The 23900-nt window shown below is 47.5% G+C and overlaps 1 protein-coding gene across 2 annotated transcripts in view; it reads right to left on the minus strand.

Moving 5' to 3' along the window:
* The window catches only part of LOC720037 (uncharacterized), a 49423-nt gene that overhangs the window by 18807 nt on the left and 6716 nt on the right, over positions 1-23900 (minus strand). The gene's annotated exons all lie outside the window — the stretch shown is intronic.

Raw genomic sequence — 23900 nt, forward strand, 5'->3', positions numbered from 1 at the left:
AAGAAAGAGCAGGAAGGAAATGAGAATGGAGCCCCTGGCTTTCCAGGTAATGGCAAATGAAAGCAACGTGAAATAATCAAACTCCAAATGAACAAATACTAAAATACATGCTAGGATTCAACCATAGTGTCCTGTCACTTCTTCAGACCCTTTAAAAACCCAGCAGGATGGCCACTACCTTCTTGACATCTACCAAGTCCCTTTCAACCTCCACAGACCCACGTACAGTGCTGCTGCTTCTATCATGGAGGGTATAGGGTTCTGCTCTTGTTTATGTGTGAATTTTTTTTTTTTTTTTTTTAACAGAGTCTCGCTCTGTCGCCCAGGCTGCCATATGTCTGTGGTGATGATTCGACGTAGGTAAAGTGTACAGTATAAGTGCTCATGAGGCTTAATTATCAGTGAAATGTCTTGTTTTAAATTTCACAGCTGATAAGCTTAATAAGCTTAATCAGAGGCTTATTCAAGCCCAGGATTCTGAACTCCCAAGTCATTGGTTCTATGAAATACACCTGCTTGGCCTAAAACCAACCACTTTATCATAATTCAGACCCAGTTTTGAAAGAAGCAGATGAAGTCAAAAGTGCTGTGTCTGCCTGAGCGCACACTCAGTGCCCTCCACACAAATGGCACCACTGTCTGTCACAATGGCCCAGTGGCCTGGCTGGCACAGACTGTGGCAAAGGGCAAGAGATCACTAATCCCATCACCATGGTGATAGGGCATCATAAACTTTCCAGGGTGAAGGCACAATCCACCTTGTGAGGTCCAGCTGCTGCCATGCAGACACTCGTGCTTTTACATGCACAGGAAGGTCACTGAAGATAAGTGTTTTACATCCATGGTCAACAGATGAGATGACCATGAAATGAACACCAGTGTATGGGTGGAGCAGCTTATTTATTCAGTCTTCTGCACTAAAACCTGTGAAACGATATCATCTTGCCTTATTTACTAACACATACAAGTGCCTCTAAACTTAGACAGTTTCCAAGTCACGGAACTGATGACCACTGAGCTCCTGACTGTAACTGACAATTCTATGATTTTGGATAACTCCCAAAGCATAAAAAATAAATGTTTTATTTAACACATAGATAATACACATTCTTATTTCTTTTTAAAAAAGTAATATGTGAATGGAAATGACATACTACAAATTTATTAAACTAAATACACATTTCACAAAAAAAGAAAAAACACATTAAAAACAAAGATAGGTACATTTTATTGTGTGAAAAGCTTCAAACCCATCTGTACTACTGTGGCTTTGCTCCAAACTTTTTGAAAGTAATGATTTCGTAGGTTCTTAATTAGGTTAAAAACTACATTAAAATAGACTTTGCCATATTCTCTCCAAGGGAATAACTTAATTTGGACGCGGGGGAACGTTGAAGGGTGCAGGATGTAAAAGGAAATTATATATATATTTTAGGCCAGGTGCGGTGGCTTAAGCCTATAATCCCAGCACTTTGGGAGGTCGAGGCGGGCGGATCACCAGGTCAGGAAATCGAGACCAACCTGGCTAACGTGGTGAAACCCTGTCTCTACTAAAAAAAATACAAAAACTTAGCCAGGCATGGTGGCGGGCGCCTGTAGTCCCAGCTACTCGGGAGGCTGAAGCAGGAGAATGGCGGGAACCCGGGAGGTGGAGCTTGCAGTGAGCCGAGATCATGCCACTGTGCTCCAGCCTGGGCGACAGAGGGAGGCTCTGTCTCAAAAAAAAAAAAAGATTATATATATATATATATATATATATATATATATATATATATATATGTTTTAAATGTAGAAAAATTTCAAAGGTACCCTGCTTGATACAAGAATCAAATTTACAAATTGAGGAATAAAACATAACCATGAAACATATTTATAACTGCATATGGAAAATACAGAGGTTAATTTTTTAAATAACATAGTTTGAAAATATTAACTAGTAATTTGAAAAGACAGCATTTGACAGGCCAATATGAACATACCTCGAATGCAGGAACACAGGTTCCCCATAAGAAAAATCAAAATCAGGGAAAATTAAAGCAAAAAGGTTCAATCTGCTCTGACCTTCGAAAAACTCAGCACAGACAGTGGCACTTACGACCAAGGGCAAGAGATCCCTAATCCCATCACCATGGCGATAGGGCATCATAAACTTTCTGAAGGCACAATCCACCTTGTGAGGTCCAGCTGCTGCCATGCAGACACTTGTGCTTTTACATGCACAGGAAGGTCACTGAAGATAAGTGTTTTACATCCATGGTCAACAGATGAGATGACCATGAAATGAACACCAGTGTATGGGTGGAGCAGCTTATCTATTCAGTCTTCTGCACTAAACAGTATCACCTTGCCTTATTTACTAACACATACAAGCACCTCTAAACTTAGACAGCTTCCAAGTCATGGTACTGATGAGCACTGAGCTCCTTGAGAGAGCTCTGGATGACGGATTGGTAGAACTAAGTCATAAAATCCATCCAAACAGCATTAACAAGTAAACAGGTTTTCAAAGCTCTCTACATGCAAACTTATACAATTATCCCTTTAATTTTTATCTTCATATATACATACATGATCTACTTGTTTCTCAGTATAAATAAAACTGTATGTTCTTAGTTAACAGTCTCTACCAATTCATTCTATTTATCTTTCTGAGTTGAAATACTGCATTTCATTGGGACACAGAAAAAAATATTTGACTAAGATTACTCTGGAAAGGTGAGTAGGTTGGGTGATTGACTGCAATTCACAGTTCTGTGATTTTGGATAACTCCCAAAGGACAAAATAAATGTGTGTTTTATTTCACATATAGACAATACACATTCCTACTACTTTTTAAAATTAATATGTGAATGGAAATGACTTACTACAAATTTATTAAATACACATTTCATAAAAAAAGAAGGAAAAACATGTTAAAAAGAAAAATAGGTACATTTTATTGTGTGAAAAGCCTCAAACCCATTCATACGACTGTGACTTTGTTCCAAACTTTTTGAAAGGGATGATTTCATAGGTTCTTAATTAAGTTAAAAACTACATTAAAATAGGTTTTTATTTTATATTCTCCCCACAGGAATAACTTAATTTGGGATGGGGAGCATTGAAGGGTGCAGGATGTAAAAGGAAATGACACATTTTTTTAAATGAAGAAAAAGTTCAAAGGTACCCTGCTTGATACAAGAATCAAATATATAAAGTGAGGAATAAAACATAACCACAAAACATACTTACAACTGCATATGACAAATACAAAGGATTTTTAAAGTAACATATTTTGAAAATATTTAGTAATTTGAAAAGACAGCATTTGACGGGCCAGTACGAATATACCTTGAATGCAGGAACACAGGTTCCCCATAGGAAAAATCAAAATCAGGAAAAATCAAAGCAAAAAGGTTCAATCTGCTCTGACCTTCGAAAAACTCAGCACAGACAGTGGCACTTAAGACCAAGGGCAAGAGATCCATAATCCCATCACCATGCTGATAGGGCATCATAAACCTTCCAGGGTGAAGGCACAATCCACCTTGTGAGGTCCAACTGCTGCCATGAAGACACCTGTGCTTTTACATGTACAGGAAGGTCATTGGTGGCTCAGTGTTTTATTTCAAAAACTGAATCCCAAGTCCACACATTATTATTCTGTGCTTCTTAAAATAAGTTATCAGATGGGAAATAGGATATCCCCAAATATAGTCAATAGTGAGAATTTCAAATTGAAGAGGGGCACAACTGATATGTTGAGAACAAACAGAGATTCCACTCTGTTTTTCAACTTTTATGTTAGATTCAGGGTGTACATGTGCAGGTTAGTTACCTGGCTATATTGTGTGCTGCTGAGGTTTGGGGTATGAAAGATCTCAACACCCAGGTACTGAACACAGTACTCAGCACTTTTTCAACCTTTTCCTTCCTCCCTCCCACTCCCAGCAGTCCTAGTGTCTATCGTTACTATCTTCATGTCCATGGGTACTCAGAGTTTAGCTCCTACTTATAAGAACATGAGGCTGGGCGCGGTGGCTCAAGCCTGTAATCCCAGCACTTTGGGAGGCCGAGACAGGCGGATCACGAGGTCAGGAGATCGAGACCATCCTGGCTAACACGGTGAAACCCCGTCTCTACTAAAAACACGAAAAACTAGCCGGGCGAGGTGGCAGGCGCCTGTAGTCCCAGCTACTCGGGAGGCTGAGGCAGGAGAATGGCGTGAACCCGGGAGGCGGAGCTTGCAGTGAGCTGCGATCCGGTCACTGCACTGCAGCCTGGGCGACAGAGCGAGACTCCCTCTCAAAAAAAAAAAATAAATAAATAAAAATAACATGAGGTGTTTGTTTTCTGTTACTACATTAGTTCACTTAGTGGCTTCCAGCTCTAGCCATTTTCCCTCAAAGAACATAATTTCATTCTTTTGTAGCTGAATAGTATTCCATGGTCTATATGTACCACATTTTAATCCAGTCCACTGTTGATGGGCACCTAGGTTGATACCATGTCTTTGCTATTGTAAACAGAGTTGCAATAAACATAGGAGTGCACATGTCTTTTTGGTAGAATAATTTGTTTTCTTTTGGATACATAGTCAGTAATGGGATTGCTGAGCTGAATGTTAGTTCTATGTCCTTTGAAAAATCTCCAAACTGCTTTCCACAGTGACTGAACTAACTTACATTCCCACCAACAGTATATAAGCATTCCCTTTTTTTCCTTAAACTTGCCAATATCTGCTATTTTTTGACTTTTTTTTTCTCTGAGACGGAGTTTTGCTCTGTCGCCCAGGCTGGAGAGCAGTGGGGCAATCTCGGCTCACTGCAAGCTCCACCTCCGGGGTTCTCCTGCCTCAGCCTCTCGAGTAGCTGGGACTACAGGTGCCTGCCACTGCACCCGGCTAACTTTTTGTATTTTTAGTACAGATGGGGTTTCACCGTGTTAGCCAGGATGGTCTTGATCTCCTGGCCTCGTGATCCACCTGCCTCGGTCTCCCAAAGTGCTGGGATTACAGGTGTGAGCCACTGCACCTCGTCTGACTTTTTAAAAATCGCCATTCTGAATGGTGTGAGATAATATCTCATTGTAGTTTTGATTAGCATCTCTCTCATGATTAGTGACGATGAGCATTTTTTCATATGTTTGTTGGCTGCATGTATGTCTTCTTTTGAGAAGTGTCTGTATCTTTTGTCCATTTTTAAATGGGGCTGTTTTTTGCTTGTGGAATTAAGTTCCATATAAATTCTGGATATTAGCCCTTTGTTGTATGATGGTTTGTGAATAATTCCCCCCATTCTGTAGGTTGTCTGTTTACTCTGTTGATGGTTTATTTTGCTGTGTGGTGGCTCTTTAGTTTAATTAGGTCCCACTTGTCAACTTTTGTTTTTGTTGCAATTTCTTTTGAAGACTTAGTCATGAATTATTTCCCATAGCCCATATCCAGAATGGTACTTTTGAAGTTTTTCTTATAGGATTATTGCAGTTTGAGGTCTTAAATTTAAATCTTTAATCCAACCTGGGTTAATTTTTGTATATGGTGAAAAATAGGTGTCCATTTTTGGGGGGTTTTTTTGTTGTTGTTGTTTTGAGAGGAGTCTTGCCCTGTTGCCAGGCTGGAGTGCGGTGGCACCATCTCCGTTCATGGTAACCCTCTGCCTCCTGGGTTCAAGTGATTCTCCTGCCTCAGCTTCCCGAGTAGCTGGGATTACAGGCACATGCCACCACACTCAGCTAATTTCTGTATTTTTAGTAGAGATGGAGTTTCACCATGTTGGCCAGGCAGGTCTCCATCTCCTGACCTCGTGATCCGTCAACCTTGGCCTCCCAAAGTGCTGAGATTACAGGTGTGAGCCATCATGCCCACCCAATAAGGTGCATTATTAACATCTAAAAACCTCAGGGACGTGAGCTTTCATCATATTTTTATTTAATTTAGTTTTCCCCAGAGTGTTTGGAATACATTCCTCCATGAGCCAGAGAACTTCCAATGTTCACTGCAGTGTCTTTAAGTGGCAGTAGCAGCTGTGGGTTGAGAACACAAAAGTCTTCCACTCTTCCTTTTAGAACCAGCAATTCACGGTGCTCTGTGTTTTTATTCGGCATTGGGTAGGAGCATCTGGGTGCTGGGCATGGCACCAGTGCCCCATGGAGGAGGGAGCCAGGAAGCTCCTTTCTTCCTTCTCTAAAACCTTTTTTTTCTTTATGTAGATCCAAGTTTCTAGCCTGTATCATTTTCTTCTCTCTGGATAACTTCTTTTAACATTTTGACAGATCTACTAACCATAAATTTGTGTTTGTATGAGACAGTTTTTATTTCTCTTCACTTTGGAAGGATAATTTTGCTGGATACAGAATTTTAGGTTGGTGGTGTTTTTCTTGCTTGCTTGCATGGGTTCTGAAGAAAAGTTTGATGTAATTTTTATTCTTATTCTAACGTGTTAGGCCTGGTAAAGCCCAAGGTGGTTAGACTCTGGTGAAATGGTCTCCCTGGGGCAGGCTTCTGCTAAGGAGAACGGAACGCCCTGGGTCTATTTCAAAGTAGTTACTTTTCCCCTTCCCTGTGGGAAGCGGGAGGGAATTTTTCTCTGTTCACAAGAGCCTCTGGCAGAGCTCTTGGAGGTTTATGAAAGTGTAGGGCCCCCTAAGACTGGGCTCCCTTAATTCTTAATTCTCAAGTTTATGTACACGGAGCCTCCAGCAGTTTGTCATTTACATTTCAGTCTTCCCACTGTGGTTCTGGCTCCAGTGGCCAGCCTCCGATCCTGTTAGGCTGGGACTCACTGCCTGTCCAATTTGGGGAACAATGGTTTGCCCTGTTAACCTCAAGTCTCTGATGGATCTAAGAAAAGTTCATTTTCAGTTTGTTCAAGATGTTTTTTGTTGTGACAGCTTCCAAGCTGGAAAAGAGAAGTCATATTTGGGTTTTGTTTCAAAATATTTTTCCAATTAGAAAGAATGATGCCTCACACACTTCTATACATGTCTTTTGATGCAGCTGTGCATGTGTTTCTGTTGCCCAAAGAGCGAAATACCTGAGTCCTAAATGTGCTACTGTTTAGAACGTAAGTATTCAATGCCAAACACAGTATCCCCTCCAGCAGGAGATGAGAGTTATTGTTGCTCCAGATTCTCTCCAACACTTGGTGTTCTCAGTCTTTTAAATTTTAGCCATTTTGGAGGATGTGTTATCTTGCTGTGATGTTAATTTGCATTTACATGAATATTAAGAAAGTTGAACACATTCAAATATTTGCTTCTATAAAATACATGTTTATGTCTTTTACTCACCCGTTTTTCTTTCTCTTAGTGATTTTTTTTTGAGACAGAGTCTCGCTCTGTCCCCAGGCTAGAGTGCAGTGGCGCGATCTCGGCTCACTGCAAGCTCTGCCTCCCGGGTTCACATCATTCTCCTGTCTCAGCCTCCTGCGTAGTTGGGACTACAGGCACCTTCCACCACGCCCAGCTAATTTATTCTATTTTTAGTAGAGACAGGGTTTCACCGTGGTAGCCAGGATGGTCTCGATCTCCTGACCTCATGATCCGCCCGCCTTGGCCTTCCAAAGTGCTGGGATTACAGGTGTGAGCCACCACGCCCAGACCTCTCTGAGTACTTTTTAAGACTTCTTTACATATTCTGAATGTGAGCCCTCTGTCAGTTCTATGTGTTCATAGATCTGTTCCCACTCTGCAACTTGCCTTGTCACTTTCTTAGTGGTGTCTCTTAATAACAGAAATTCTTAATTCGAATACAGTCTAATTTATCAATTTCTTCCCTTAAAACTAGGGCTCTTTGTGATCTGTTTAAGAAATCTGTCCCCACTCACAGTCATAAACATCGACTGGGCATGGTGGCTCACGCCTGTAATCCCAGCACTTTGGGAGGCCAAGGTGGGTGGACCACCTGAGGTTCAGGAGTTCGAGACCAGCCTAACCAACATGGTGAAACCCTGTCTCTACTAAACATACAAACATTAGCCGGGTGTGGTGGGGCCATGACCAGGCTGGGACCTGCTGGAGCTCTTGTGTGTGAGGCTGGAGGAGCTGCTGGGGTGGGGGACATCGGGGCTGGGCCTCAGTGGGGTCTGCAGCTCCTATCTTCCCAGTGTATAGACCTAAACATCAAGGTTGAGAATAAACCATTCTCCCGGGGCACGATGGCCTCCAGGAAGCACCGCCTCCTCCCACCATCTGCCTTTCAGGATGGGCCTCCCTGGTGGCTGTCGCTGGGACTGCAGGGGCCACTGGGTATATCTGGGGCTCTGACATAAGCGAGATTGTTCTGGGGCCTGTGCTGCCCAGCCTGTTCCCCAACAGCTTGCTCTGGAGGCAGGGGCCTGGCAGGAGCTGCAGGGAGCCAATTATCCCTGAGGCAGGCTGGCTGCAGGTAACTGGGAAGACAGGTTTTTCACCGGCAGCCGAGCTCTGGGGCGCATTCGCCACACCAGGACTTGGGACTTGAGGACCCAGAGGTCTGCAAACCCTACGCCTAACTGGGAGCCCCACGTGCTGCCTTCTACCAGGAGAGGTGGCATTTTCTTGGCAACTGAGGGGGGAAGCCAGGTGCTGAGGTGTGGCCCAAGGGACGGCTTGCCTCAGGACCTCCCAGCCCTCCTCCTCTGCCTCCCAGGGGCCTCCTGTCTTTACACATGGAAACCTCCAATGTCTGTCCCAGGGCTCCAGGTTAGGGGTCAGTGCCAACCCCAGCCCAACTTCCTCTGGGAAATGTGGGCTTCTCCTTGGCGCACTCGGGCCTCTTTCTCACAGGGCTTCCCAAAGGGAGGCATCCAGAGGAAGCCAAAGGCTGCAGTCAGGTAGACCCCACCAGGCGCTCCTGCCATCTCTTTCCATCTACATGGAAAAGCAAGCTGACTACCCCCAATGCAAGATGGACATTAACCCTGAGTGACTAGCACTCAGCTCCCAGGCTGGCCGGAATGCGGCGGGGTGGAGTGGGGTGTGGTGGGCTGGAGAGCACCTGGTGGGGTGGGTTTCAGGTGCTGCTTGCCCAGGGCTCAGCTCTATTCCTCGGGGCTCCCCCAGCCAACAGGCCCACCGACGCTCTGGGCAGCCCCAATAGGTGTGTTCTACCCCAGCCAGCTGTCAGCCATCTGCAGCTCCTCCCTCACTGCCCTACCCTGGAGCATCACGGTGCCCAGCGCAGGCTGCGGAGACCTGGCTAGCCCATGGTCTGCTCATTCCTCACTAGCTGTTGTGGCAGACACAAGTCTGTGCCAATGAGCCGAGCCAACCAGCTTGCAGCCCTCGGGAGAGGGTCAGGCGCAGGCAGGCCCGGTGAGCAGGTGTGGGGATGGGTGCTCATGTGCGGGACGTTTTTCATGAGCAGGTGGAAGGAGAATGGAGAGGGGACCAGTGAAGGAGAGTGGAGGGCAGGACAAGCTGGGGCTGGTGTTAGCTGGGTTGCGTGTGTGGGCCTGGCAAGGAGCCCGGCATGGGAGCAGGTCCCAAGGAGTGCTAGGTCGGAGCCAGGACCATGGGCCTCACAGTCATAGAAGCCTCACTTCAGGGCGGAAGGGGCTGACAGACTGGGCTGACCAGAAGGGGAGCTTCCTGTCACCAGAGGATACAAAGGTACCACTAGTGAGTGGCCCAGACCACAACGCTCTGGGACCCTCAAGGTGCTGGGCTCGATTGAGGTGGGCCCAGCCCATGGCCGCCTTTGTGGGGACCCCACAGGGAGAGGCTGGCCTCTGAAGATGCTTAGACCTGGTTCAGCGTGGCCAGATCCTGACCCAGCCCGAGGTCAACACTGGCTGCTGCCCTGGGGGCCAAGTCTCTGTCTCGCCCTGTGATGTGGTGCTCACACTATGGGCCAGTGTCAACCCTCTGCCCACACCCCGGGAGGCTTGTGTGTCCATACTCATGGCTGAAAGCCTGCGGTGGGGGTCTCTGCATTGGGGGAGGTGGGTCCAGGGTGCATGGCCCCTGGGATTGTTCATCATGAGTGCCACTTGGAAGGTGCTGGAGTCTCACCCTGTCCTCCAGGGCCCAGAGTGTTTTGGGGAGATCCGGTGCTGGCATCTTGGCTGGGCGAGGATGGTGTCTAGGAGGGACCGTTGGGAGGGAAGAAGGGCATCAGGGGGACTGGTGCTGGGGTGGGTGGCAGGAGAAGCCTGGAGGGCAGTGGCCCAGGATAGTGGCTGAGCAGGTGTCAGGAGGGAGACAGGTGAGGCCTGGCCTCCCTCCCGCAGGCAAGCCAGGGTCTGGGGTGTCCTGGGGTGGGACAAGGCCCAGGTCAGAGGCAGAGCTGCTTGCATGCAGGGTGGCCACATCCTGGCCTGGTGAGCACCAGCTGCTCAGTTCTATGGCCCTCTGCTGCCCTCCGCTGGCCACCTCTGTCCCGCAGGCCCAGCCATCTTCAGGGATGGCCCAGGCCGCTGCCTACCTGCAGGTCTGGACAGACCCTCAGAGCCCAGGCTGGGAGGTCTCAGGAGCCAAGACAAGGTTGAATCCCATTTGAGGCCATCTGAAGGAGTGAGAGCCTGTGTCAACTCCCTGCCCAGCCTTGCCTCGGCCAGCGGCTCCCAGGGGACTCTGGTGGCTAGTGGCTAAAGACGACAGAGGGGCTCAGAGAGGCTGAGCCGCTGTGTAAGGTCACACAGTGAGCAGGGGCTGAGACAGCAGCAGGAGGATCCTCGGCATGGCCACAGCCCAGGGACAGGAAACCCCTCTGCTAGGTTCCCCCACCAAGTAGCTCCCATTCCCAGCCCTAAGGGCATCTCAGGAGAGGCTCTGGGGAGGGTCCTATCTGCCTCCTGCCTTCTCCCCCAACCACACCCTAAATGGATCCCAGGTCCCCAGCCCCTCCCACCAAGGGCTCACCCGCCAGAGCTCAGGGAGAGGCCCTTTAAGGCGGCTGTTTCTCCATGTGCTGCAGTCCTCTGGACACTGAAAACCAATCCCATCCATCTTAATGGCATTTAATATGCACAGTGAAATTGGCAGCCACAGCCATGGGGGTGTGCTCAGAGCGAGATTTACATGCATATGCCACCAGGCTTTGCTCATGAGTGGCCTCCTGGGTCCCAGGAGACGTGTGGGGTGGGGGTGCAGCTGGGTGAGCCATGGTAGCAGAGACCTGGGGAGAGGGATATGGGAGGTAGGAACTGGGTTAGGCAGGGATTCAGGGGAGGCTGAGGCCTGGAAGAGGGAAACTGAGACCTAAAGGAGACTGGGACATTGGGAGTCAAGACTTGGGAAGTTGGGACATGGACAGGTGGAGACAAGGGGTTTAAGAATGAGGATCTGGTGCAGACGTGAGTTGTAGCCCAGCTGCTGCTGGCCCCACATGACTGCAGAGTTTGCTGACCCCAGGGTGGCTGGAGAGTGTGCTGTTGATATGGAAGGGAAGTGCCAGGATGGGAAAAACATGGTCCATTTAAATGATACAGAAGCGGGGAAGGGAAGTGCTGGGTAGAGGAGAGTGTGGTCCCTGGCTAGGACTCCAACCCCATGGACCTAGGTGAGGACAAGCACATCCTGCCCAGACGTTGCATTTCGCGTGACCAACCTGGCCTGCCACACCCCTCCTTCCTGTGCCTATAAAAATCCCTGAGACTCTAGCAGGCAGACACAGGCAGCTGGATGTAGAGAGGAGCACATCAGCGGAAGCACACACAGGCGGCTGGACGTTGAGATAAACACACTGATAGGCACCGGCATGCTGGCAGGCCACCGACTGGGAGAACCACGCGGAGTATGGCTGGGCAGTTGGAGGAGAGCCCGGCAGCTCAGCAGCTCCACTCCAGGCAAAACTTTCCCACTCCACCCCCTTCTGGCTTCCACTCAATAAAACCCTGCACTCATTCTCCAACACCACATGTGATCTGATTCTTCTGGTACACCAAGGGAAGAACCCCAGGAAACAAAAAGCACTGTGACTAACAAGCCGCCCTATAGACGGCAAACTAAAAGAGCCCCCATAACACAGGCCCACTGGGGCTTCAGTTGTAAAAATTCACCCCTAGAGACTGCTGTGGTGTCAGAGCCCCAGAGCCTGGCCGTCTGTAAGCTCCCCTAGAGGTTCGGGCAGTGGGGCACTGAAGAAGCGAGCCACTCCCCTTGTCGCACACCCTGCAAGGGTGACAAGTGAACTTTTCCCATTTCACTGGTCCATGGTGGCTGGAGAGTACTGGCCCCACGGTAACTGGAGAGTGTGCCGTGCTCCTGGGCTTCCTCCCTGATGTATAAAATGGGTCAGCGGGTCCTGGGGGCTGTTCCCACAGTGATGTGGTGGAGGCTGACCCTGACAGCCACCCCTGCTGAGCACTCGGTGAATGGTGGTCACTGTCAGGAAGCGCCATTGCTGTCCTCCATCAGTGTCTGTGGGGTTGGGTGACTCTTGGAGGATGCCTCCAGCAATGTGGCACTGCCAGGACAGAGGCCGTCCACCTGTCTGGGCTTCCTGGTGTGAACAGATGGATGGATGGGTGGGCCTGCTGCGTGCAGGGAGCTGAGGCTGGATCTTCACCTATGGGCTAGGAGGCCATGCAAGGCTTGGGGAGACAGAGCACTGTGGCTGGGAAAGAGCCCATGTGATGAGACGCCCTTGGTGCCCCAGGCCTCCCTCCCAGCTCCTGCCCCTCCAGGACATCACCCAGAGCCCCCAACCCTGCTCTTTTGGGGGAACGGGTGTCTGTGGTTGCTGTCACTTTTGATCCCACTCATCCCGCAAGTTGCTGGCGGGACACGTGCAGGAGGCATCTCATGGCTTTTCCTGGGATCTCTGAATCCGCTGAGAGCCGGGAGCCACACAGAGCCTGCCCAGTGTCCTGGGAACTCACCCTGTCACTGCCACTTGTCCTCGATCACCCTGGGGCTCACTCCTTGCCGTTCAGACCCCTGTGAGAAGAGCACTGGCTGTGAGTTGCTGTGTGGCCAGGGACGGTGAGGCACGACCTGGAATAGATCCATCACAGAGAATTCTTAATGAAATGGGAACATGTCTCCCAGGAAACGCACAGGGGCCTGCAGTGATAGAGTGGCCTCAGGTATGTGCACAGCTGTGAACACGCCTTCCACAAAGGTCGGTGGATGTGCACATGCCTCACACACACTGCAGGGCAGGGCAAATGTCCCACACATGTTCGTGCTTGTGCACCTGTGGGTGGGCTGTATCTGCACGTGTCCACATGATGTGTGTGTGCACACCTGTGTCACTCCTGCAGAGGAGACAATGGAGAGAAATACGCCCGAATCTCCCCTCTAGGTCCCTGGCCTGGATGCTGGGATGTCAGGCCAAGTTATTGTCTCCTTTATCCTTTCCCCATCCACCACGCTGTCTACCAAAGCACACCTTCATTTTATCATCAGAAATAAAATGCACAGTTTCAAGAAACCCACGGGCCAACTCCTCTGTGCCCTGGTGTTGGCAGGGGCAGTGGGACGGGATGCATAGGGGAAAATTAGCTTCGTGCGGCCATGGGGCCAGGGAGGCCAAGGGCAGCTTGCTCAGCACCTGGAGGTACAGCAAGTACCAACGACAAAGCCTAACTTGACCGCGGAAGGAAAATCAAGGCTGGGCATAAGGACTGACCACAGACTCACTGGGAACACTGTCCACTGACGTCAGAGCTGCTCACAGGTGAGCTTGCCTGTGAGCTTGCCAGGGAGCCCGGCTCCCTGTGTTCAGAACAACCCTAGTAGGCAAGCACGGGCCACTTACCTGACTCCACTTGGAGCCCTTCCCAGAGTGGAGACAAAGGCCGTGAACAGGTCTGGAGGCACTCCCTGCTAGCGCCCCCCAGGCCTGGCTGAACAAACCTCAAATACCCCAAAGGGCCTGGCTCCAGTGGCCCCTGCTACGGGTCAGCCTCAGGGGGATGCTCCTCTCCAATTGGCCCTGACTGTTCCACATTACAAGATAAACTACAGAGTTATCTCATGGCATTATTACTTTGTAAAAAATGGTGAGTCTTATTTATAGAAGAGCAGTCGATGCAAAAACATTAGCACGTAAGACTGGAGTCCTCCAAGTCCTGTCTTCCTCGGTTCCATATCCTTACCCCTCCATCTACATATGGCCTGCATGGACAGACAGCTTCACACACTCAGACTCTTCCCTCCCCATGCATCAGGGATGTGTGTCCCTGTTACTGACATGCAGGGAGGGGCTCATCATCTTGGGCACACCCAATGGTGCTCTGAGCCCATCAATACCTATGATGGACATTGAAGGAATTCCCAGGTTTTCTTTTTCAGGAGCCCTGACTCGGGCCACTGCCTGGGAGGGCAGAGGTTGGGGTACAAGGGGACTCACTAATGGTGCCACCTTGTACTCAGAGAGCCAGTCCAGGGAACCAGGCAGGCCTGGCTCTGACTGTGCCGCTGGGTGACCACTGGCTGAGACCTGGGCTAAAGCGCTTTCCACACCAGCCAAGGAGACAGGCTCTGCCTGAGGCCTGAAGCCCTTGAAGGGCTCTGGGACAGGAGAGCTGCAGCCTTCAGTTGTGATGTGCATAGCACCGTCTGTCCCTGTCCTCGATCCAAGGAAACTCACCTTGGCGACCCTGCTGGAAGGCACAGGTTGCTGACATTCTGACACCTGGGAGGGGGCCGGTGGGAGCCCCCGATGCCCCCAGTGCATGGACCTCCAGCAGAGCCTGCATTTTGAGACCTTTGGTTCAGGAGCTGGGACTGATGGGGGCCCTTGGGGATTCCTGTGCTGCTGGAGGAAGACAGGGGCATGGGGGTGTCCATGGCAAAGAAGTGAGGGGGTCTGCCAGCCCCCCACTCTTACCCTGTGGGCGGCAAGCCACCCAGGTGCTGAGGCAAGAGATCAAGGGCACGAGCTGTTCCAGTATAATAAAATACATAAAATAAGAATAGTTATACTAAATATAGATAATAGGATTATATATGAATATCATTAATCATTAGTGTGTAGCAATCACTCTTTCCTCCAATATTATAATAATCGTTGCTCTACAATTACAACCTAGGAAAAACCAGGCCATACAGAGATAGGAGCTGAGGGGACATAGTGAGAAGTGAACAGAAGACAAGAGTGTGAGCCTTCTGTTACGCCCGGGCAGGGCCACCAAAGGGCTCCTTGGTCTGGCAGTAACACCAGCGTCTGGGAAGATGCCCATTGCCAAGCGGACCATGGTCTAGCGGTAGCGTCAGTGTCAAGGAAAAACACCTGCTACTTAGCAGACCGGGTAAGGGAGTTTCCCTTTCCCTGGAGGAGTTCAGAGAAGACTCTACTCCTCCACCTCTTGTGGAGACCTGACATCGGTCAGGCCCGCCCGCAGTTATCTGGAGGCCTAACCGTCTCCCTGTGATGCTGTGCTTCAGTGGTCATGCTCCTAGTCTGCCTTCATGTTCCATCCTATACACCTCTCTTTGCCTTCTAGATAGCAGTAGCAAAATTAGTGAAAGTACCAAAAACCTGAAATGAAGAAATAATGGCGTAGGCTGTGTCCTCTCTCCCTATCTCTCTGCCTCGGCTGCCAAACAGGGAAGGGCCCCTGTCTAGTGGACACATGACTCACGTGACCTTGTCAATCATTGGAGATGGCTCACACACTCCTTACCCTGCCCCTTTGTCTTGTATCCAATAAATATCAGTGCAGCCAGGCATTCGGGGCCACTACCGGTCTCTGCGTCTTGGTGGTAGTGGTCCCCCAGACCCAGCTGTCTTTTATCTCTTTGACTTGTGTCTTTATTCTTACCATCTCTCGTCTCCGCACATGGGGAGAAAAACCCGCCGACCTGTGGGGCTGGACTCTACATACCCTGCCCTGGCTAGAGTGGGCAGGCTTGCGGGTGAGTCTGGGGTGCTGGTTTCACCCTCTTGTGCCAGTCTCCCTGTGCCCCCTGAGACCCTGGTTCTCCCTCACCAGCCTGGGTCCTCCTCATCTCAGCTCAGATCTCACCTCCTCTGGGAAGCCCCCAAGTCCTTGAGCAGGTGCCCAGGAGGCACCACCAGTGCTGAGGCTACAAGCCCTGCTGGCACCCGGCAGGGCACACAAGGCCAGGTCAAGCTCTGGAGACAAGCTTATCCCTCCACATCAGGGACTGCCCACCTTGCAGAGAGCTGGGTCAGCCTGAGGGGACCTCAGGGGATGGCCGGGCACCCCCCACCCACCCGAAGAGAGCTCCACCTTCACAAGGGTGTCACTGGGTCCACTCCGGATGCACGCACAGCCTCAGATGGGCTGAAGAGAGGGTGTGGCCAGGACATGGGATGACCATCCTGGGTGGCTGGCCTAGCGTCACCAGACATGTGGCTCCATTAAGCATCTCGACTCCACAGGAGCCCGTGTGGTATGTCCTCTGACCTCCCTTCTACCTCTGAAAGGGGCAGCCCTCTGAGATTCTGACCGTGATCTGTCAGCCCGCCTGACAAGGTCCCTGGTGCCTGGCCATCACAGGCCAAAAGTGAACATTCAGTCTCCAGGAGGGCACCAAGCCCCAGGCAGACACCAGGCCCCAGGACAAGACCAAGATACAAATGGACATCAGGCCTCAGGTGGATACCAGGCTCCAGGTCTACATCAGCTCCCAGGTGAATACCCAGTCTGAAAGCAGACAGCAGCCACCAGGTGGACACAAAGTCTCAAGTAGACACCCAGTCCCCAGGTGGACACCAGAGACTGGGCAGCCTGATGAGGCTCCAGGCGGACACCAGACTGCTGGTGGTAACAGGCTCCCAGCTGATACCCAGGCCCCAGGGAAACACCCAGGTCACAGGGAGACAGCAGGAAGCTAATACACTACCCAGGTAGATATGTAGGCCCCTGGTGAACATCAGACCTCAGCTGGACACCCAGGCCCCAGGGAAATTCCCAGCCCCAGACGTCAGGTCATCAGGTCCCATATGGACAAGTACACCCCAGGAAGTCATCAGGCCCTGGTGGACAATGAGACCCCAGACGAATATCCAGTCCCAGGTTGACACACAGGCCTCAGGTGGACACCAGGCCCTAGGAGCACTCCAGGCCCCAGCTGAAGATCAGTGCCCTAGGTGAATGCCCAGGCCCTAGCTAACTACCAGTCCCCAGGATTCCATCAGGCTCCAGGTTTTCATCAAGCCCCAGGTGGATACTAAACCGTAGGTGGACAGCTCCCAGGTCAAAACCGGGCCCCTGATGAACACCCTGAGCCCAGGTAAACATGAGGCTTCAGGCCAACATATGACTCTAACTGGACACCAGGTGCCACATGGATAGCTAAAGCCCCAGTGAACATCAAGAACCAGGTGCACATCTAGGTCCCAAGTAAACACCTAGGCTTCAGAAGTCCAGACATCAGGCCCCAAGTGGAAATCTGGGTCCCAGGAAGTCCTTAAGCGCCAGGAAACACGCAGGCCTCAGTTGGGTATCCGGTCCCAAGTTGATACCCAAGCCTTCCATGGCTCATGTGGACACAAGGTGCCAAGAAAAATATCAGGCCCCAGCTGAGATCAACTCCTGGGTGGTTCGCTCACGACCTACCTAAATACCAAGCCCCAGGTTTACAGAGGGCCCCGGGTCACATTAGGCTTCAGGTAGACACTGGACTCCAAGTAGACTCAGACTCAACTAAAACTCAACCCAGACACCAGTCCCCAGGTGGAGAATCTAGGCCCCAGCTGGACATCAGTTTCCAAGGAAACACCAAGCCCCATTTGGGCATCTAATCCAGAGGTGGACATCCGGCACTATGTTGACACATAGGCCACACATAGATACTTACTCCACAGGCGGACATGAAGCTCCAGGTACATAGCCAGTCTCCAGGTGACTATCAGGCCCTGGGTGAACACCAGGTCCTAGATGAACATCGAGACCCAAGTGCATACCCAGGCCCCTGGGAAACATCAGGCTCCAGGTGGACACCAGGACCCTTGTGGGTAACCAGATCCAGAGGTACATCAGGTTACACATGGACACCCAACCTCCAAGTGGATCCTGAGCCCCCAGTTGGAAACACCAGTCCTCTACAACCGAAAGGTAACGTATACTCTGGCCAAATGCAACACAGTAATCTCCCCATAAAACATGAAGGACGGAGAGTTCTTGGATGATGAAGGGCAGGGCCAGGAAAACTCCCCACCCATTCTCCCCAGGGCAAGGGCCGGTGCATGAGGACACACCCCTTTCAGGTGGACAGAAGGCCCAGTGGACACCAAGGAGCCAGGAAAACATCAGGCCACAAACAGACACTGGACATCAGACACCACGTTGACAGCAGGTCCCAGGTGGACATAAGATCCCAAGGGGACTCCAGTCTCTGCATAGACATCAGGCCCCAAGTGGACAAATTAGGTCACAGTTTGGCATATAGGCAGGTCCGAGGTAGACACCAGGCCCCCAGCTAAATATCAGGCCCCAGGTGGACACGAGGCCCCACGTACACACCAGGTCCCAGGCCAAAACCAGGTCCCAGCTGGGACATCAGGCGTCTTGGTGTATGTCAGCTCCCAGATTGACACATAGGCCCCAGTGGAACACCAGGCCCCACTTGAACTCTAGGCTCCTAGTGGATGTCCAGGACCCAGGTAAATATCAGGCCCAAGGTGAACAGGAGGCCCCAGATGGACATCAGGCCCCAAGTAAGCGCTCAGTCCCCATGCAGACATCAGGCCCCAAGTAGACACCGGCCCCCAGATGGACATCAAGCTGCTGGTGGACACAGTCTCAAGCTGTACATCAAGCACCGGGGTCACATCCAGGCCACAGCTGGATGCAAGCTCATAGGTGGACAGTTGTGCCACAAAGGATACCAAGGACTCGGGTGATCATCCAGCATCAAGGGGAACATGAAGCCCTATGTAGGCAGCAGGCACAGGATGGATATCAGACTCAGGTAAACACTGAGGCCCCAGGAGGACAATAGGCCCGAGGTGGATACCCAGTCCCCACCTGATTATCTATCCTCATGGGATGGCATGTTCCACATGGACACCAGGCATCAAATAAACGCCTAGGCCCCTGGTGAGTGTCAGGCCCCAAAGGGACACTCAGAGACACTCAGACCAGAGCTGAACATGTGGTCCTAGGTGGACACCTGGGACCCAGGTGGATACCTACACCTCAGGGTGACATCAGGACCCAGAATGCCAGGCTTCAAGTGACCAGCAGGTCCCAGGTGGCTTATGAGGCCCCACGTGGATATCAGAAACCAGACTGACACCCACGGTGGCATAAGGCCCCAGAGAAACAACAGGTCCAAGGTGGACATAGGCCCCAGGTGCACACCAGGTCCCAGGAGGGTATCTAGGACCAAGGTAAACAACAGCAACCAAGTAGATACCCACACCCCGGGTAGAAACCCGGCCCCAGGCAGAAACCAGGCCCCAGCAGGACACCAGGAAGTTCTGCTGAATATAGAATCAACATATGATCCAGCAGTTCTACTTCTGGGAATCTACCCCTGAAAGCAGAGTCTCAGAATATTTGTACCTTCATGTTAATAGCAACAGTGTTCACAATGTTAATAGCAATAGTACTCACCATGGTCGGAAAGTGGACACAACTATGTAACCACCAATGGATGAATGCATAAACAAAACATGGAGGCCGGGTACGGGGGCTCACGCATGTAATCCTAGCACTTTGGGAGGCCAAGGCGGGCGGATCAAGAGGTCAGGAGATCGAGACCATCCTGGCTAACACGGTGAAACCCCATCTCTACTAAAAATACAAAAAATTAGCCGGGCATAGTGGCGAGAACCTGTAGTCCCAGCTACTTGGGAGGCTGAGGCAGGAGAAAGGCGTGAATCTGGGAGGCGGAGCTTTCAGTGAGCTGAGATTGTACCACTGCACCCCAGCCTGGGCAACAAAGACTTCATGTCAAAGAGAAAGAAAAAAAAAAAAAACATAGCATAGATACACAATGGCATGTTACTCAGCTATAAAGGACAAAAATTGTGACACATCCAACAACATGAAATACATTATGCTATGTTAAACCAGTCACAAAAAGACACATACTCTACAATTCCACTTACATGGGGTACCTAAAGTTAGAGACAGAAAGAAGGGTGATTGGCAGGAGCTGAGGGTGGGAAGGGAATGAACAGTTGTATAACGAGCTCAGAGTCTGTTTTGCAAGATGAAAAGAGTTCTGGAGACTGAGTGCACAGTGCCATTAATAGGCTTAACAACGCTGAATGGTGTGCTTAAAGATTAGGATGATAAATTTCATTTTATGAGTATTTTAACACAACTATTAATAATTTTTGGCTGGGCGCGGTGGCTCAAGCCTGTAATCCCAGCACTTTGGGAGGCCGAGGCAGGTGGATCACGAGGTCAGGAGATCGAGACTATCCTGGCTAACATGGTGAAACCCCGTCTCTACTAAAAATACAAAAAACTAGCCGGGCGTGGTGGCGGGCGCCTGTAGTCTCAGCTACTTGGGAGGCTGAGGCCGGAGAATGGCGTGAACCCGGGAGGTGGAGCTTGCAGTGAGCCGAGATCACGCCACTGCACTCCAGCCTGGGAGACACAGTGAGACTCCGTCTCAAAAAAAAAAAAAAAAAAAAAAATTTTTTTTAAATAATTTCAAAAATATCCCCAATGATTCTTATAAAAATTCCTTTAAGAACTCTTACATAAATAAAGTTCTTTCCTCTAAATTTGCTCTATTGTATCAAATTATGTTTGGAATGATAAGTTATAAGGCAATATTTTGACTAGTAAATATATATTGTAAAATACTTTTCATACCACTTTATATAATTGTTGGTCTACTTAATTAAGGTGCTTTTTATAACTCTTCCCACATATGATTATTTGTAAATTTGTTTTATAAACAAAAACAATTCTAACGTATTGTTTATTGCTTAAATAAAGCACTGAAAAGCTGGTAAATACTTCAATAATTTACCGTTAATTCAAAACATTATTTCTTCTCAGAATACATTTTCTGTAAAGACATATTAGGTTATTTTACTTCTCACATGACTGCATGTCTAATTCTTTCAACAGGGCAAGAAGTGTCACTTTTGTGCAAGTAATAGGCTCCAAATTATCAGTTCATCCCATAGGAATTTTTATAAAAGGATAAGGTTAATGAATGCTAAAAAATGCATGTAGCACTTAGATTCATCAGTCATACACTGCAAGAACAAACAGCTTTCATCTCGTTTTTGGTTCTCTGCTTTGAAACATAAGCATATAGGTTAATCGTTATGGAAAGCATGGATTAATCTATGTAACACCGTTTTCTTTAATTTCAGAAATTATATTAAAATATTAATCTTGTAAAAATATTCATTCACTCAAACATTTATTTGTTTCTCCTCTGAACAGCACCTGTGTTAGATGATCTGATGCTATTCGGAGGAGAAAAAATAAATGTTTGAGTATATATGCATACATTTTTAAACATGGCAAATGTGAGATACGATATTTCTCATAGATTAAAACAAAAACTCAAAATCAGTAATATTTTTCAATATTTAAAATTATAATGCATTTTGCTGGATTATCACACTCTACTGTTATGAAATCAACATTTTTGTACTCACAATATCAATACATCTCAGAATACAAAAGAAGGTATCATCACAATTTCCAACCTACTCAAAACCTAATGGCCTGGCCATGGGCTGATACAGTAAGCCTTCTGTGACTCAGATTTCTCTGACGTAAAATAAACAAGTTGGACTGGACAATGGCACTGGTCATTTATTCCACATTTTACAAAGCAGTTTTTAGAATAGAAAGCATAAGTCCTCGGGGATTCTGAAACAGGTTATATTTGACAAGTGATTCAAACTTCTGTGGGACTTGCTTCATAAACTCCACAAAGGGAGTAAGGAGATAACAACATAATAAACATATATTGAATGCATTTTTAGTAAGTTCTCTCACTTAGTCCTCATAGAAACCTTAAAACAGTACTATTGTCAGCCCAATATTGAATCCAAGATTTAAATACAGTATCCAATTTGCTAACTTATCGAAAGTCCTAATCATCAATTAACCTTTCTTGCACCAAAGTAATTTTTTTTTGACATTTTCATATATGAATTTCTTTCTTCCCAACTATAATTTTGGATTTATGTACAAGTACACAGATACCACCTTATTTTTCGTGTTTACCTTGAACGGTAGAAAACAAAATCATGTTTTATAAATGTGGTATAAAATTCCACATCTTCTCATGGTGTCACGTCAATAACCCACTACACTAAACCAACTATAACAAGGTAGTGCAAGCTTTAAACATCCAATTAAGAATAAAAATCTGAGCCAACACCTTGATGACATGGGAATGTGCTGATATCATGTTAAACTGATGTGGCAGCAATCCAAGGGACTAAGCACATGATTATTGAAATTAAAAATTAAAAAGGACAAAAGGTGTGGATTTTCTGGGCTACATCACAGAATATTTGTCTGGTGAAACCATAATACAGATTTGAGTGAAGGAGATTTTTCAACAGATAACAAATAATTCTTTATAGTAATTTGAGAAAGTATGAGAACACATGAGAAAAGCTTGGTAATTTAAGATTTACTTTTCTAAAACCATGTGGACAAAGATTAAATGTTACGCTTGCATTTTGAGCATTATAAATATAAAACATACAATGTTAAATACTGATCTCCCTGCCTGACGTGGGTTTAGATATTGAGTTATTTCCCATTTTATAGAAAGAAACTTTCAAAGTTTTGTCAATACTTAAGTATATACTATTATTCCTCACCAAAATCTTCATGAAATTTAAAAGGCTGCTATTAAAAAGTGGTTTTTTTTCTTCCTCAAATATGCTAAAACATGTGAGCTTGGATTAACCTTCAGAATTTCAAGGCATGAACGATACACAAATAAAGTACCCAAGAATATGTTTTAACACATTTAGGATAAGTTTGTTTCCAGCTGTGACAGGAATACCTTTGAGTTTCAGGCACTGAAGAAAAATACCCTAAGCAAACATAGAGTGTACTGTGTCAAGTTGCTTCTTAGTACAAATAATACATTGTGTCAATCAATTTTTAAGCCAAATTCTTAAAATCATTCAAAAAACACTTGCATTTTATAATTGTCAAACAATGCATTTATGTAATAGAAGATGCAACAAAATTTAGAAATAAAAAATCTCACACTAATTCCAAGTACCCAAATAAGAAAGAAGAAATTTGCAAATTAAGGAATTATTAATGTTGCTCAGAAACATGCCTTACTTTTACTCTGGAATTCACTTTAACTGCTTGACATATAATTTAATACTTAAAAATCATATAAGTAGTTTAATAGTATTTATAGAATGTTACTTTTCTGGGTAGACATGTTTCAAACAACAGTTTTCAATTAATGCTGAGCATTCATTTAATAATTTCAATCATAATTTGATTCTGTGATTAATGGATTAATAATTTATTCAGTAACTTAGATGCCATACAAAACACTGAAAGGAATAATCTGACAGTTGCTCGTTGTACAATCCTGCCCATTAGTAATACTAAGCCAAGAATCTGACTGCTATTCCACTCTGTTGAATTACATGTTTCCATGTGTGGGATTCTGATCAACAACAAAAAAATCGATACACAATGTCACACTTTTTCCTTTTCCTTTTTTTTTTTTTTAACAAACAGCTCAATGATTTGGCAGGTTGGTTAGTACAATACAGAGAACATAGGGAGAAAGTATAAAATGGCACTGAACACCAATGCCAATACTTATCTCATTATGGTTATAACAAAGATTATTACTAATATTTGTGTTTTTTTTTAGAACATAAATCAATGCCATTAACTTGAAATTGAGGTATATACAGAATACACACACAACCTTAACCAAGATACTTTTCGTAAGTAACACTACATTTTAAAATATTGAAAACTGACTATCTGTGCTGATTTGTATTTTGACTTAATGGAATAAGAAGAAAACAACATTTAACTAGGGAGGGTTATTCTGATAAAAAAGCTCTTAAAATTCAAAATGTCTTCCTCGCCCTTTG

Source organism: Macaca mulatta, chromosome 10 (genome assembly GCF_049350105.2).
Source record: "Macaca mulatta isolate MMU2019108-1 chromosome 10, T2T-MMU8v2.0, whole genome shotgun sequence".
NCBI lineage: Eukaryota > Metazoa > Chordata > Mammalia > Primates > Cercopithecidae > Macaca > Macaca mulatta.